The sequence below is a fragment of the Manis pentadactyla genome, chromosome 2 (assembly GCF_030020395.1).
Source record: "Manis pentadactyla isolate mManPen7 chromosome 2, mManPen7.hap1, whole genome shotgun sequence".
Classification (NCBI taxonomy): Eukaryota; Metazoa; Chordata; class Mammalia; order Pholidota; family Manidae; genus Manis; species Manis pentadactyla.
This window is the reverse complement of record NC_080020.1, coordinates 133,979,997-133,995,323: the sequence shown is the minus strand read 5'-3', so window position 1 is coordinate 133,995,323 and position 15,327 is coordinate 133,979,997. Positions and strand designations below refer to the sequence as shown.

General features: G+C 43.3%; 1 protein-coding gene across 1 annotated transcript in view; it reads right to left on the bottom strand.

Moving 5' to 3' along the window:
* The window catches only part of ATPSCKMT (ATP synthase c subunit lysine N-methyltransferase), a 48,958-nt gene that overhangs the window by 17,627 nt on the left and 16,004 nt on the right, over positions 1-15,327 (bottom strand). The window lies entirely within an intron of this gene.

Sequence of the window (15,327 nt, the reverse complement as noted above, 5' to 3'; positions counted from 1 at the left end):
GATAATATGGGTGAATGTAGTAACCACATTGTTTTTCATGTGAATCCTTCATAAGAGTGTATATCAATGATACCTTAATAATAAAAAAATACTACAGAAATCAAAGCTGTGTGGTACTGGCATAAGAACAGACTTATAGATCAGTAAAGCAGAACTGAGGGTCCCAAAATGAAACCATACATTTACAGTCAATTGAGTTATGACAAGGATGCCATGACAATCCAGTAGGGAAAGAATAATTAACAAATAGTGCTGGGACAACTGGATATCTACATCTGATTATGTACAAAAAATTACATAACATTATAGCAATTAAGATTCAAACAAAAACACTAGAATTCATATTTTGCTTTGTAACATCTATTTTATTTAGATACAGAAATAATTTTTATCATTACTCTTCTATATCATATAGTATTGATGTAAAAATATCTCACATCAGAGCTATATTTCTAATGGCTTTACAGAATGGCTAATAAAATGATCAAAAATCATTGTCTTCCTTTTTATCAGAATAATTATAATAAAATATTCTGCAACAATTAGTTTTCAGTAAAGGTAAATCACATCCACTCAGTGATTATACTCCACTCTCGCTCTTTCCTCAACAAGCTGTACCATTTTACAAAATATTTTATCAGTGACATTTAAATAGTACCTGCGATACTTAAGACTAGGCTTTGCAACTACTGAGATCTATTCTTTAGTCTCGGAACCTTGCATCTATCATTCACGGATTCATCAAAAATTTCACCATAGTACCTTTCAAAATACCACGTGTGTATGTGTTTGCTTAATACTGGGAAAGCAATGGCAGCCAGGCCAAGGAAATAACTATAAGACTCATTAAAACAAGGATCAATCTTAAAAGATAATTATAAAAATATGACTTAATTATCTCATAACCTCAGATGCTGTAAATTGACCTACAAATCTAAAGATCAATCAGTTATTGCTTATGAAATGGCAACAGAAAACATTAGAGAGGCTCCTGAAAGCTTAGAACACTGGAGGATAAAATTTCTACCATGTTTAACATCATTCTGGCACTGACACTGTGGATACATGGTAGGTTTTAGAGGGCACTGATCATATAGGATTTGGATTATAATTATCGAATCTATCAGTTACTGTCATAATAGATTTCCTAATTAAAATACATGCCAATAATAATGGTAATAACACCTTTCTTATGAGAAGTCTGCTTCTTGGGATTCTTTCCTAGTCCATGAAAAAGGAGGGAGAGGTCAGATACTAATGTATCCATTTCATATTTTTACTAAGTGAGAAATGAAAGGCCTGGCACAATGTCACCTGACATGACAAACACTTTTTTTTTAAGAGTAGGCCAAATGAAAGAGGAGACAAGCATAATAAACAAATTAAGTCATGTGGCCCTTATCACTTACAAACTAAAAATTCCTACCCTAACTCAAAAGATTTTCCAAACAGGTTGAATGTGAACATAATAGCATTGAAACTGATCCGAGGAGCTCTGCACTGGAATCCCAACACAGAGCCGATTCAGAGAGGATAAAGAAAAACTGGAGGTGCTCTCCTGAAAATACCACAATAAAAAAAAGATAGCAGCTCCTACAAGACTTAATATTCATAAGGATTTCAATTTGTCAAAAGGAGATATTTCTTAAGATAAAGGAGATCGAGACAAAATGCTTAGTTAGTGCATGCCTCTCTTCTCACCATCATGTCATCCACTGTAGAGTCAAAGGGAACTTTTTTTACAGCTGGTAAGTTTTGCATGAATATAGGCTTAGAGCTCCGATGATACCACTTCTGCTCTGACATTGACAAGCATGTCAATATTATGATTACTATACAATACTAGAATATTCGTTCTAGTAGTTATCTATCTGTATATATATGTAGATATACATATACCTTGCAGTGTCTTTACTCTCCTTTTCTCTTACCTTTTACTATCTTGTTTTTCAGTTTTAAATTGTATCCTCTCTTACATATTAACTATACAATAACCAATGATCTTGCGCCATTTCTCCCTTCCTCTCCCTTTCTTTCTTATTTGTTAATAATTTTTCAACTTTGTCAGAACACATGACTTTTATGTATTTTATGTATTTTTTTCTACCCACATTTCCATATTGGTTTTTATTTCTGAGATCTACAATGAAATATATCAAATTGCCACCATCGGGTCTTTTGCCAAAATTTCCCAAGTTTTTTGTTGATATGATGAAGCTCTTCCTTTAGCAGGACCTCAGACGTCAGACCTCAGTTAGAGAAGTGCAAGGAAAGAAAGTACAAGCCAAGCATTCTGCATCTAGTGGAGCTGTTCTTTAAGTTAAGGAAAGGTTCCTAAGTAGAACGTTCCTTGGATTCTTGCACATTTACAACTATTTTTATGTAATTTGCCCAGAGTTGATTTATTCCAGTCCATTGTCCCAGGCATAGTCTGGGCCATTTTGATATTTAGATTTCATTTTATTCTCATTTCCAGAAAGTTTTCTTGGAATATAGTTTTAAACTATTAGCTCCATTTCCTTGTTTTGTTGTTCTTTTTAGTACATCCATATGGTGGAGCCCTACCCTGCAATGAAAAGTAAGTAATAAATATGTAACAACAGGGATGAATCTCAAATGCATTACACTAAGTGAAAGAAGCCAGACTCAATGGTTACATTCTGCATGATTCCAGCCATTTGACTTTCTGGAAAAGGCAAAAACATAAGGACAGGAAAGAGATCAGTGGTTGCCGGGGAGTAGGAGTGAGGAGGGGCTGGCCACAAGGCAGCAGAGGGATTTTGTGGGTGGTGGGATTAGTTCTGCATCTTGATTGGGTGGTAATTACAAGACTTTGTGGCTTTGTCAAAACTCCCAGCACCGAAAACTTTAAAACGGTGGATTTTTCTGTATGTAAATTATACTTCCTTTTTTTAAGCATATAGCTTTCATACATTACCATTAATACCTTAAAACATTAGGCTAAAACACTTCTACATAGTTCTAATATATGTTATCATTATCAGCCTTCACTTGGAAAGTCTATTTTCTTTGGCCAGAATGTTGGTTTTACAGAACAAAGGATCGAAAACTGAAAGAAAAAATATCAAACCCACTTTGAAACTTCGAAAGTTTCTCCTGCTGTGTAGAAAAAAATTGTAAATAGCAATCCACTGTCCTTCATCATTTCACTCCACATACAAATTGAGCAGTGAAATCCTCTTGCTTTAATTCCAGCAATAGTTCATGTGCTTCTGGGAGAGAATTCATCATAATCAGTCTGAATTATTTTCATGTTTGCTAGCAGTTTGCAGGATTTGACCAACAGTCATGTCAATAATTTGAAATATTTGTTTGTTTATATCAGTCTAAACATAATTCATTGTGCTCTGTAGCAAAGTAATTCTTTATGCCTGAAAAAAAAAAATCAGAACCTTCTGTTTTTATGGAAACACTCTTTATATAGGATCAAAATTTGTAGCTAAAAGACATCAAGCAAAAACCTGAAAAAAGAATCACCAAACTATTGAAGATACAAAAAGAGACATGTGAACCAAACCGTGAAGCAGAATAAAATGTAAATCCATCATGCACGTATCTCATCGCAGAGAACTGCTGAGCACTCACGCTTTTTTCCTTCCCTTTGCCTAACTACTAAGTGAGTGGAAATGTTTTCCTTTCATTTACTGGAAACAAAAGTGATGCTACATCAGCAGATAGGCTACGAAATAAAACATTTAAAAACCCAGAATGACACCTAGTTAAATGTGAACAAAACAAGAGGCTTCATTAGGGCATGAATATTGCAATCCAAAATTGCACTCAGAAAAATTAAAATGTGAAAGGAAAAGGCCTAAGACCCCATCAAGGACACAAACAGCACATGGCATGTGCCAGGACCTACAGAGGAGACGCTAGAAGGACAGGACAGAACACTGGTGAAGGCGAACGTCTGGAGGACGGAAGACTGAATTCACCTCAGATGAACTGATGGGTGGGGAGAAAAACTATTAAATACAAAAAATAAATTGTAAATAACAGCAGAAACATGGGATAAATGTGAAATACACTTTTATATTTTGAGCACCCACCACCCCCAAAATACTTAGATTTAACTGACATATTACAAATGAAAAGACTTTAGTAGAAAGAAATATTCTCTCAATGTATACGCTAAGAGAACATTTTTCATTAGAAATTCCAAATTTAGAGTCATTTACTCATGAAGAAACTAACAGTGCTAGTTATCTCATAGTCATAAAAACCAAAAGGAAGTTTTATAAAACAGAACAGATAACAAAATGTATTCCAACTCGGGCTTTTTTAATCTATGAAGTGACAGCCGTGTCAGTTAACGGCTCAAAATAAATCCACATTAGAATAAAATACTGTCCAGAAAACTGAAGTCGTGTGAATGAGACGGCCAAATTACTCCAGGGGATGTGGGAGAAAGTGTAGAAGTGCCAGAGAGCTATACAGGTATGCAAATGTTAGTGCAGGTCTTGAAAAGGGGAGGAAGGACAATCCTAGAAACTACAGACTAACGAGAGCTCAGCATTCATCTCAGAAAACAGCCGGGCCTACAAAAAGGCAGCAGAGAACACAGAGAAGACAAGTAGTGATTCTACATCTTAATACACTGATGGACAGTGACTGTAAATTGGGTTTGTGGGGGGTATTAGTGAACGGGGGAGCCTAGTAAACATAATGTTCTTCATGTAATTGTAGATTAATGATAACAAAATTTTTTAAAAAGGCAGCAAAGACTCTGGCCGTGTGTGACAACATGGATGAGCTGGAGGGCACCATGCTGAGTGAGACAGGCCGGTCACAGGAGGACAGACACTGCACGATTCCACCTACATGAGGAATCTAAGATGTCAAACCCAAAGAAGCAGAGGATGGAATGTGGTTATCAAGAGCTGGGGGAAGAAGGAAATAGGGGGTTGCTATTCAGTGGGTATAAAGTTTCAGTATGCAGAATGAGTATGTTCTAGAGATCTGCTGTGCAATACAGTGCCTGTTAACATTTCAGTACTGTACACTTCGAAATCTGTTAGGAGGGTAGAGCTTGTGCTAAGTGTTCTTACCACTGAAACACCCATAAAAAAAAAGGAGCAGAAGGAAGCTTTGGGATGCGACGAATGGATATGTTTACAGGCACACCTCACTTTATCACACTTAGCTTTATGGTACTTCACAGATGATGCATTTTTTACAAATTAAAGGTTCATAGCAACTCTGTGTTGAACAAGCCTATCTGCACCATTTTCCCAGCAGCATTTGCTCACTTCCTGTCTTTGTGTCACATGATGGTAATTCTGCCAGTTTTTCAAACTTTTCCTTATTATTACATTTTTTATGGTGACCTGTTATCAGTGACCTTTGATGTTACTGTTGTAATTGTTTTGGGGTGCCACAAACTGTGCCCATGTAAGACAGAGAACTTAATAAACATTACGGGTGCTCTGAATGCCGACAGACCTGCAGTTCCCCCCATATCTCTCCCTCTCCTCAGCCTTCCTGTTCCCTGAGACACAATATTGAAATCAGGCCAATTAATATGCCTACAATGGCTTCTAGTGTTCAAGTGAAAGGAAGAGGTACATGTCTCTCACTTTAAATTATCAAAGGCCAGACATGATTAAGCTTAGCAAAGAAGGTGTGTCAAAAGCCGAGATAGGCCTCTTGCACCAAATAGCCAAGTTATGAATGCAAAGGAAAAGTTCTCAAAGGAAATTAAAGGTGCTACCCCAGTGAGCATGTAAATGACGAGAAAGTGAAACAGCCTTACTGCTGACAGGGAGAAAGTTTGAGTGTTCTGGAGAGGAGATCAAACCAGCCTCAGCATTGCCTAAACCAGAGCAAGACCCTATGGCTCCTCAGTTCTCTGAAGGCTGAGAGAGGTGAGGAAGCTGCAAAAGAAAAGTTTGAAGCTAGCAGAGGTTAGTTCATGAGGTTTAAGGAAACAAGCTGTCCCTATGGTATAAGAGTGCAGGTGAAGCAGCAAGTGCTGATGGTAGTAGCTGCAGTTATCCAGAAGACGCAGCTAAGATAATTGATTAACGTGGCTACTCTAAACAACAGATTTTCAGTGCAGGTGAAGCAATCTCTATTGGAAGAAGATGCCATCTCGGACTTTCATAGCTAGAGAGGAGAAGTCAATGCCTGGCTTCAAAGCTTCAAAAGACAGGCTGACTGTCTTGTTAGGGGCTAGTGCAGCTGGTGACTTGAACTTGAAGCCAATGCTCATTTACTGTTCCAAAATTCCTAGGGTCCTTAAGAATCATGCTAAATCTACTCTGCTTGTGCTCTATAAAAGGAGAAACAAAGGCTGGATGAAAGCACATCTGTTTATAACATGATATACTGAATATTTTAAGCCCACCGTTGAGACCTGTTCAGAAAAAGGATTCCTTTTAAAACATGATGGCTCACTGATAATGCCCCTGGTCACCCAAGAGCTCTGACTGAGGCATACAGTGAGATGAATACTGTTCTCATGACTGTTAACACAACATCCATTCTGCAGCTCATGGATCAAGGAGTAATTATCAATTTCAAGTCTCTCTGTTGCAGAAACACATTTTTATAAGGCTATAGCTGCCATAGATAGTGATTCCTCTAATGGACCTGGGCACAGTAAACTGAAAGCCTTCTCGGAAGAATTCACCGTTCTAGATGCCATTAAGAACATTTCTGATTCATGGGGAGAGGTCAAAATATCAACAGGGACAGGAGTTTGGAAGAAGTTGATTCCAGCCCCCTTGGGTGAACTTGAGGGGTTCAAGACTTCAGTGGAGGAAATAATTTTAGATGTGGTAGAAATAGAAGGAAAACCAGAATTATAAGTGAAGCCCAAGATGTAACTGAATTGCTGCCATCTCATGATAAAACTTAACAGATGAGGACTTGCTTCTTAGGGATGAGCAAAGGAAATGGTTTCTCATGATGACATCTACTGATGAAGATGCTGCAAGATTGTTGAAATGACAGCAAACCATTTTGAATATTACATAAACTGAGTTGAGAAAGTGGTGGTAGGGTTTGATAGGGGGACTGACTCCAATTTCGGACAAAGTTCTACTGTGGGTAAAACGCTATCGAGCAACATCCCACGCTACAGAGAAATCATTCACAAAAGGAAGAGCTAACTGATGTAGCAAATTCCATTTTTGTCTTATTTTAAGCAATTGCCATAGCCTTCCCAACCTTCAGCAACCATCACCCTGATCAGCCAGCTGCCATCAATATCGAGGCAAAAAGATTACAACTCACTGAAAGCCTTGGGTGATGGTTAGCATTTTTTAGCAATAAAAATTTTTTTTTAATTTTCAATTAAGGTATGTACATCTTTATTTTTTTGACATAAGGCTATTGCACACTTAACAGACTACAGTAGAGTGTAAACATAACTTGTATATGCACTGGAAAACCAAAAAATTCATTTCACTCGACAGAAATATTCACCTTACTGCAGTGATCTGGAACTGAACCCACAATATCTCGAAGGTATGCCTGTATTACTCTGATTTTGGCGATGGCTTCATGGGTACATGCCTATATTCAAACTCATCAAATTGTGCACATTAAGTATATCTGGGATTTTCTTCTATTTCAATTATGCCTCCTCGATAAAGCTGTTTTTGTTTTTAATAAAAATGTGGGAAAGCAGGTAATAAAAATAATGACTAAAAAAAAAGTAGAGACTAGAGAAAACAATACAGATTACTAGGGATGAATCAGAGCAGGATGATGAGTTTTCCTTTTTAACTAGGGTACCAACACCACTAGATGTGGAATAAAAGGAAAACACAGTGTAGCTGGACTTCAGGAACACCAGGGACCACTTGCCCCTGATGTTCTTTCTTCACACATTTATCCACAGAATACTTACAGACTACCTAAGACAGGTAGGCACTGTCCTCCAAATTGGGAACATAGGAATGAAGCCCACATGGAAGTGACATTCTGGCTTCACACTCATCCACATGTCCTCAGAACCCAGACCAGCATGAACTGTAAGAGAGTGTCACCGAGCAGAGCATAAACGAGATGGACAGCAGTCTCCTCAGAGCGCTGGCCAGCGGAGAAAACTAGATCTATATGGTGGGGAGTTCTCAGGATGCTGTCTCGGTCTGAATGTGGCTGGTTCTCTCAGACAACACAGCTGAGGACACTGATAGCATGGTTACTGAGGTTGTGTGTGCCATAAAGTGTACAGGGACAGCCACATGAACAGATAGATGATAAAGCTGGGATCCAAAAATCCCTTAAAAACCAGAGCAGTGGGGAAATCTAACATGATGAAACTTAGAAAGGAATGTATTTAAATTCCTCACCTGCTTCAAAAACATAAAACTCAGCTAGGTCCAAAAAGAGGTAACTCCACTGGTGTGGTTTATATAAGAAGGTAATATGGGACAGATGACTTATCAGAAGCATAAGTAAAATTCCACGTGAGCTGAGAGTGCCATGTGTCAGTCTTACTTGAAGACAAGCACATGTCCATCAGTACGTGTCACTGGCCACTGGCTTTTCACATCTGCTCCACAGATACACCAAATGCACTGGACAGTCTCAGCTGCAGTACATTCGGTCTGAGTCCAGTTATTTGCTTACAAAAACAAGGCTGTAATTAACTTGGTAAGATGTTCTCACAGACTGAATCATGTCCTCCCCAAACTCTTACATCAAAGTCCTAACCCTAGGACCTCAGAAGGTGACTGCATTTGGAAGACAGGGTCTTTGAGGAGGTGATGAAGTTAAATGGGTGGGCCCTCATCCAATAGGACTGGTGACCTTCTAAGAAGAGGATAATACACAACAGAAAAGGCAGAGTGAGAAGGGAAGGCGGCCATGTGCAGGTCAAGGACATGGGCCTCAGGAGAAGCCAGCCCTGCCAGCACTTTGACCTTGGACTTGCAGCCTCCAGAACTGAGAACTGAGTTCTGCGGTGGTCTGTTGTGGCAGCCTGTGCAGACTAAGAACATGTGCTTTCACAAGTTATTTTCCAACACATGATATGTTTGCACAAACCTACCTTGAGTAGACCGGCAAGACAGGTGGTAATAAGACAGTTCTGCTTAAAAGATTTTATTTCATCTACTTTTTTCTAAGTGCATAGAAAAATTCTGGAAAATCTGCTGCTTTACCCTTTTCTCAGGCTTATGCTTCTAACTCAAGGACCACCCTATACCTACTGAAAAAGTTAATCTGATTCAAGAGGCATGAGACCAGAGCTTCAGTCATTCACATGTTGCTAATATCTAAGCCACTGGGTAGACAGGACTGATTCTGGAGCAGGAGGGCCTCCCTCACACCCTGCCAAGGAGTGAAATGGGGGAAATCACACAGGTTTTTAGTATCTCGCAGGCCTGGGTTTGAATACAGTCTCCACTACTTGCTAATTAGGGCATGGGCCTTAGCAAATCAATTACTCTCTAGATGCCTCATTTACCCCACTGAGAAACAGATCTACACTGCAGAGTTAATATGGGAATTAAAAATTATATAAAAGACCTACAACTTGGTAGACAGTACATGAGAGCGGACCTTATATTGTGGTTTCCAGACTATGTATTTCCATTCATAATTAACAGTTTCAGGTCAAGAGAAACAGGGTCGCCACAGCTGTGGCAGGTGGGTAGTCTGTGCTGGGGTCAGGGCCATGTGGAAACGAGGAATCTGACATTTCTCCATCACAAATGCATCTCTTTCAGTCTCACTGAAATTCAAATTCATATTAAAGCACCTCTTAACAAAATGCAAATGCCCTGGAAAATGGCAATATATGTAATGTGACACTTAAATCAAAGACAAGTGGGCATGAGGAGAAAGGCCTTGTGAAGAAGTGGGAAAGCGTAAGTCCCTGGGACAGGAGGCATGGGAAACAGGAGGCTCATAGAAACAGTAGGAGCTTCACCTGCCTTAAAATTTACTGACGACTAACTGTTCCTGGCGCTTAGCCTAACAGCTTATGACAACTGTCTCTGCTTTAGCTGTCACGTTCCCCAAGAACAACACTGCCAAGCTATCTTTACAGAGAACCTGACAATATTACAGGGAAGAAAACTTACTTGATTCCTCCCTTCTGTCCTTGAATTAAACCTACTGATCAGTGGAGCTATATTGTTTTATCAATCCTTCTCAGATGATGGCCACACCATAATATTAAATTAGAAAAAAATAAGACATCTAACTTTTCTCACCAGCAAAAGCTATATGATTCTTTTGCTCATGTTCAATGTGCATCAGTCCATTGGGCCACAAGTGTGCCAGTTCCAACATAGATGTGAAGCGTCACTACAGGACATGCTGCAGGAGTGTCTCCCTCAGAGGAGCCCCGGTGACTCATGTTTTCCGTCTGAACGCATAAATTTTATTGTCTTATCTAGATGGAGATTTCCTTACGTTTATATAAATAACAATCTTTCTACTTAAATATATGGTCTCTACCATCTTTGGGGATAATAAGTTCCTCTGTTCAACACCTGTCATGACAAGCATTTTTTTATTTGTCATAAAATAACTTATTTCATAAATGGTTTTTTTTCCAAGGAATGTAACATTCAACCGAACCCTTAGAGGAGGACGTCCTAGGGCCCCTGCCAGCTCTGCCAGCCCTACAGTGGCTCTGCTCCTGCCGCCCAGTCCCTTGGCCTGCAGGTGGTGGGTGGGGTGGCCCAGCACCCCCACTCCCCTCAGGACTGTGGCCTGCTCCCTGGACTGAGCCCCTGACCCAGAAAGAAACCTGTCGTTTTCTGGTCTCTCACAGTCCTCCAAGTTCCCCTAGCCTCCACCTCCACTCAGATGTCCCCAGTTTAATTTTCAGCATGTATTCTACGTAGCTCCCCTCATCTCTATGGCTGTCTTTGGCTAAGGATCTCTGCGGATGCCCAACCCTAGTCCAATCAACTGGAGGAGTTAGGGAGCTTCGGGTCCTCTTAATGCTGCTCTCTTGACAGGGTTCTGGGTGGGGTGTCACATAGAAGGGGATGAGGCACCATTGATGATGTATTTCTCCCAGGAGCTTCAACAACAGTCCCCTGGCTCTGAGCGGCACTTGGTGAACACAACTGTTTTCTCCACTCAGCCCTCTGGGTTCAGCAGATTCCAAGTTCCTCCTCCAGCTTGCAGCACTCACCAGCTCCCTCAGGACTTGCACTAGCTGTCCTGAAACACCGGAGTGAAGAGCTGCCATGCGCCCTCATGCTGCAGGACACTACATCCTGCAGGAATCGTGTGAACGCCCTTGCTGCTGAGGACTGCGCCCATGCCTCGCAGACCCACAGAGGTCCGCTGAAAGGATTCTGGCGGCCCTGTTAAGGCTGGAAAACTCATGTTCACTTTAGGTCATTTCAGGACGTGGCACCTGCTTGTCGGGTGGATTCCTTCTACAACATCTCCACCAAGTGGCCGTCTAGCCTCTGCTCTGTCATCTCTAGTGACAAGGAACTATGTCCAGAGGCACTGCATTCTAACTTTGAATGACTTTATTAAGACTGTACTTCAGACTGGGCTTAAGCTCCTTTCCCCTCTAGCACCCCAAGTGACCTGAGTCGACCCCAGAACCGGCCAGAACAGACGGAGCAGCAGGGGGAGGCAACCAAGCACAGTAAGAGTGCCCCCCTGCCAGGCTGCCACGGAGCAAGTCAATGACGACTTCCCTTGGCTAAAAAGGAACTAAATGAAGACAGTGGCCCTGCCCTGAGGATGAGGGCTGGCACTGAACCTGCAGGGCACGGGGACCCTGGTGCACGATCGCATTCACTGTCACTTTTCCTTTGTCTGCCTGGCAACCCTCTGAATACTGGAAAACTGTCCTGTCTCCTCTAAACCTTCTCTCATCTGGGGTAAACATCCACAACCTCTTTGCCTGCGCGCCTAGGAGAAGCTGACAAGACCGTTTACCATCCAGAGCTCATTTCTGCAAGATTCTGCTTATCAACACGGCTTCCTCTTGCCTTCTAGCTCTAGCATTTTCTATCATCCCTGTTAGTTCAGGGACAGACCTCGCCAAAGGCATGCTCTGTGTGAGCCAGGAGGAGTTGGCCCAGAAGAGACCCGCCCGGGGAGGCTGCCCCGGGTGCAGACAGTGCCAACCACACCCCCAGTCACCAGAGGGGGCCCAGAGAACCTTTGGCCACCGGACCGTCCTGTCGGGGCATCTCCCAGCCCTCCTGGCAGGTACACGGGGAACCCCCCTGAGGCTCGGCCCCTCTCACCATACTCCCCCCATGAGGCCTGAGGAAAGGCCGCTAGAGCCGCGCAGGTCCGCTCGCGGCCCGGACCCAGTCCAGGCTGGGGGCGCACGTAAACAACAAGCAAGCATCCGTTTCTCGCAGTTCCGGGGGCAGGAAGTCTAAGATCCAGCATCTGGGGGACCCTCTTTCTGGCCCATGGCCAGCGTCTCCTCCGTGTCCTCACCTGGTGGCAGGGCAGGAGCTCCCTGGGCCTCCTCAGGGTACGAACCGCATTCACAGGGGCTCCACCCTTACCACCCCACCACCCCCACTAGGTGGGCCCCCCGAGTCCCCATCACATCGAGGATTAGGACTTTACAGCTCTGTGGGCACACACATGCAGGCCACAACACAGCTCCCCTACCGGGAACCCTACCTGAGGCAGGGCAGGCTGAGGGGACATCCTCCCTTCCCATTCCCAATTCCTTCCTGGTCCTGAGGAATCTTCTTCCCCTAGAGACTCCCCCTGGGTTCAGGGACACGGCTGAGGCTCTGTTGTTACTCACCCCTGCCATGTCCCCGGGGAACAGAGGCCCCCTGGGATGAGTCAGGCCAGACATGAGGCCTGGGTCCAAGTTCACAGACCTCCTGACTGGGCCCAATTCCCCAGTCACCACACTGGGAGTGGGGGTCCCACCCTGGGAGCTCTCCATGCCTCCACAACACTCCAGCACACCTTCTGACCATGCCCACAGTGCCATCTCCTCTGCGCTCTCCAGGCGGGGAGCACGGGCTCACGGGCACCTGCCACCCGCACTGCCGGCTCCCTCGCCATTTGGCCTTACACCCCCATCCCCACCAGGCTGCTGCAGGGTGCAAATAACACCCAGGTAAAAGCAGCTGAAAGACAACAGGGGTTTATTAGTTCACTTAACAAGATGTCCTGAAGCCAGAGGCTCTGGGTCAGGTCAGCAGCTCAGTGGTGTCATCAAAGACCCTGAGCCTTTGCACGTCTCTGCTCCACCAGCCTCAGCATCCTGGCCTTCATCTTCACCTTTCCCCCAGGGGTTGCAAACTGGCTGCTAACTGAGGGCACTGCTGCTTTACAGAGACTGGACAAAGACAGGTGGGACGCCCACTCCTCAAGCACCTACTTCTTCATCAGGCAAAGCTCCCAGCAGACGTCCCCTCAAACCTCCTTGGCAGGAACTGGATCACATGCCCACAGCCCACCCTGATGCCCAGGGGATGTGATCAGACAGCTGGCAGGGCCCATTGTCACATCAATATTCATGGACAATGGGGTCCCTTGCACCTGAAACTCTGGGGATTCTGTTACCAAGGAATAGGGGAAACGGCTGTTGTGCGAGAGTATGCAGTGTCTGTCTACAAACCTCCCTTGACTAGTCAGCTGGCATCCCCGGCTCTGGGACAGGAGGCCTGGGTCGGAGGCCTGCAGACTTTGCTGCCCGGGCCAGGTGAGGGGCACTCCACTGTGGCCCACATGACTCAACATCTCAATAACGGGCTGCTCACACCACAGCCCCAGTAGGTGACAAGGGGTGTGCTTCTTGTCTATCTGTCAAGAACTGAGCGGACTACTGCAGTGCGGACTCCTTGCTCTACAAGGACTTCAAGGTCTTTCCAGAATGGACTCAGCCAAGGCTAACCTAGAAAATACCATGTTATAGCATAAGCTAAGAAGACTCCTGGACTTGGGACATTTGTTTCTTCACAGAAGGTCTTTTACACCTTTGGCCATCAGGAAAAGTACTTTGGCAGGAGGAGGAGTATCCAGCTGTGTGAGTTAAATGTCAGGAATCTTCCATTTTTTCTACTCTGTTCAGCTGTAACTTGCCATGGTGTAGCCATCTCTCAGCAACGGCAAATGCAGTACATCTGAAAGAGTCTCACTTCGTGTATCTTTTCAACTTGGTTTCATGCGCACTTCATGGAGCTAAGCATCTCAAGGAGTCTGAATGCCAGAAAGGGCCAAGGGTCTGGAGAAGCCCACCTGGCCCAACTGGGAATGCAAGGTCACAATCCTGGGGCCATCCCCATGCTTTTGGAGCAAGCTGCCTGGGACGGCACTGCACTCATCACTGACCTGAGTTTCAGTGGGGCCACAGGACTGTTCACAGCAGCTCCTGCTAGGCTACGTCACCCCTAAGCCATATTTCTATTCTCATTCTGAGTTTCCTTAACTTTAAATTTTATCAAGTTAGCATTTATTCCTGATTTTAATCTGTGCAGCCATCTTTTAATCCTACTTTTGACATCAAACATAATACTCATTACCTGCCTGGTGCCTGTGCAAATTTGATCAACAGCCTCAACCTAGTAACCAATGAACATTCAAAGTCAGAGAAGCCACAATAACCTCTGCAAGGAAATTCTTATTGTACAGTTTACTTATATGGACAATTATAAAAATGAATGAAAGACCTTACAAGCTCCATGAATCCCAACACTTCTTCCATCTAACTCAGGCTGCGGGACTAAGCACCATCTAATTCTTGGGAAGATAAAGGAGAAACCCCCAAAATAGTAAGCTAGGTATGACTGCAGATGGCCTGATGCCTCTACAAATCCACCAGAAGCAAGTCTGGAAAATTAACAAACACCTCCAAGGCTCCACAAAACACTGCCACACCTCCCTCGGAAGGAACAACGATGGCTCCTTGTCCAAGCATGCCCAGCCAAGTTACAGGGTTGCCTAGAGTGGGAAGTGACACTATCAGGGAGACTTCGTTCTTCATAAGGCAACAGAGGCTATTGGGAAAGGCGTCTATGGCAGCAGCCAGAAACCTGACAAACGCCCACAGCATCCCATGTCCCCAAACCCAACACAAGGCTTCTCTTCATCATCACACTGTTTACCTCTTTCTGGGAACTTCATACGCACTTCACTCACTTATCTATTTCTCTCTCTTCTAGAATTTAAATTTCATGAGACACAGAGCCTGGTATGTATAGTCACCACTGAATTGGAAAAGCTTATTACATAGTTGACACTCGGTGAGTATTTGCTGAAATGAAGAAATAAGCTCCCAGTTGCTTCTCATTTTAATGAAAATTATCAAATTGACCATATTTTTATCAGTTTAGTTAAAGACGCAAACCTTATCACTTTATCGCACCTCTGATGTGATGGTTTGTTGTT